Here is a 2,547-nt window from a genome sequence, read left to right on the forward strand (position 1 = left end):
AGATATCCCTCTAGTCACTTCAGTGGCGCATCATCTAAATCCACTAACTCAAGTCCGATCATCACGTGAGTTGAGTATAGTTTCAGTGGTGAACATCTCCACGTTGATCATATCAACTATATGATGCATGCTCGACCTTTCGGTCTCTTGTGTTCCGAGGCCATGTCTCTACATTCTAGGCTCGTCAAGTTTAACCCGAGTGTTCCGCGTGTGCAACTATTTTGCACCCGTTGTATGTGAACATTGAGTCTATCACACTCGATCATCACATGGTGTCTCGAAACGAGGAACTGTCGCAATGTTGCACAGTCGGGGAGAACACAATTTTATCTTGAAATTTTAGTGAGGGGATCACCTTATAATGCTACCGTCATTCTAAGCAAAATAAGGTGCATAAAAAGGATTAACATCACATGCAATTCATAAGTGACATGATATGGCCATGATCTTGTGCTTCTTGATCTCCGTCACCAAAGCACCGGCATGATCTTCATCGTCACCGGCGCCACACCATGATCTCCATCATCATGATCTCCATCATCGTGCCGCCATCGAGCTTGTCGTGCTATATATGCTATTACTACTAAAGCTACAACCTAGCAATATAGTAAATGCATCTGCAAGCACAAACGTTAGTTTAAGGACAACCCTATGGCTCCTGCCGGTTGCCGTAGCATCGACGTGCAAGTCGATATTTAACTATTACAACATGATCATCTCATACATCCAATATATCACATCATGTCTTTGGCCATATCACATCACATGCATACCCTGGAAAAAGAAGTTAGACGTCCTCTAATTTGTTGTTGCATGTTTTACGTGGCTGCTATGGGTATCTAGTATGATCGCATCTTACTTACGCAAAACCACAACAGTGATATGCAATTTGCTATTTAACCTTCTCCAAGGACCGCCTCGGTCAAATCCGATTCAACTAAAGTTGAAGAAACATGCACCCGCCAGTCATTTTTATGCAACAAGTTGCATGTTAGTCGATGAAACCGATCTCTCGTAAGCGTACGAGTAAGGTTGGTCCGGGCCACTTCAATCCAACAATACCACCGAATCTAGAAAAGACTAAGGAGGGCAGCAAAAAGAACATCAACGCCCACAAACTCTTTTGTGTTCTAGTCAAGATATCATCTACGCATGAACCTAGCTCATGATGCCACTGTTGGGGAACGTAGCATGGAAACAAAAAAATTCCTACGCACACGAATTACCTATCCATGGTGATGATCATCTACGAGAGGGGAGTGTGAATCTACATACTCTTGTAGATCGCTAAGCGGAAGCGTATATAACGCGATTGATGTAGTGGAACATTTCCACGATTCAAATCGCCGTCGTCCCACGATCTCATCATGATCCGTCCCGAGAACTTCATCACGATCTTCATCACGATCCTTCCCGATCTAGTGCGGAAGGGACGGCACCTCCGCGTTCAGAACACGTACAGCTGGATTACGATCTCCACCTTCTTGACCCAGCAAGAGGGGGCGGAGAGGTAGATGAGTTCTCCAGCACGGAGGCGTGGTGGTGGCGATGGTGGTGCTATTCCAGCAGAGCTTCGCCTAAGCACCGCTGAAACTAGAGGAGAAACAAATCTAGAGAGAGAGGGCAGCACGTGGCTATTTTCTGTTTTCCAAAAACCCTCAAAACCCTTAGTATATATAGGAGGAGAGGAGGGACAGGGATGCGCCCTAGGCCAGCCTTCTCTTACCTTGCGCAAGGGAGAGGAGGTGGAGTCCTACTCCAATCCTATTTGGAGTAGGATTCCTCCTTCCCACTTGGAAACTCTTTCCACCTTGTTTTTTTCCTTCTCAAACCTTATGGGACTTAGTGGGAACTTATTCCATCCCACTAGGGGCTGATTTATTTCTTCCCACATCCCATGTGGCCCCTTGGGGCGTGACACCCGTCCCGATGGTCCCCAATACCCCTCCCGGTACTCCCGGTACACTACCGATAAGCCCGAAACTTTTTCAGTGACCAAAACAGGACTTCCTATATATCAATCTTTGTTTCCGGACCATTACAGAAACCTTCGTGACGTCTGGGATCTCCTCCGAGACTCCAAACAACCTTTGGTCATCAACACATATAACTCAACTATACCGAAACGTCACCGAACCTTAAGTGTGCAGACCCTGCGGGTTTGAGAACTATGCAGACATGACCTGAGACACTCTCTGGTCAATAACCAATAGCGGGACCTGGATGTCCATATTGGCTCCCACATATTCCACGAAGATCTCTATCGGTTGAACCTCTGTGTCAAGGATTCAGTTAATCCCGTATGTTGTTCCCTTTGTCCCTCGGTATGTTACTTGCCCGAGATTTGATCGTCGGTATCTCCACACCGAGTTCAATCTCATTACCAGCAAGTCTCTTTACTCGTTCCCTAATACAAGATCCCGTAACTAACTCCTTAGTCACATTTCTTGCAAGGCTTGTTGTGATGCTGTATTACCGAGTGGTCCCCGAGATACCTCTCCGTCACACGGAGTGACAAGTCCCAGTGTTGAACCATGCCAACCCAAT

Source organism: Hordeum vulgare, chromosome 6H (assembly GCF_904849725.1).
Source record: "Hordeum vulgare subsp. vulgare chromosome 6H, MorexV3_pseudomolecules_assembly, whole genome shotgun sequence".
Taxonomy (NCBI): domain Eukaryota; kingdom Viridiplantae; phylum Streptophyta; class Magnoliopsida; order Poales; family Poaceae; genus Hordeum; species Hordeum vulgare.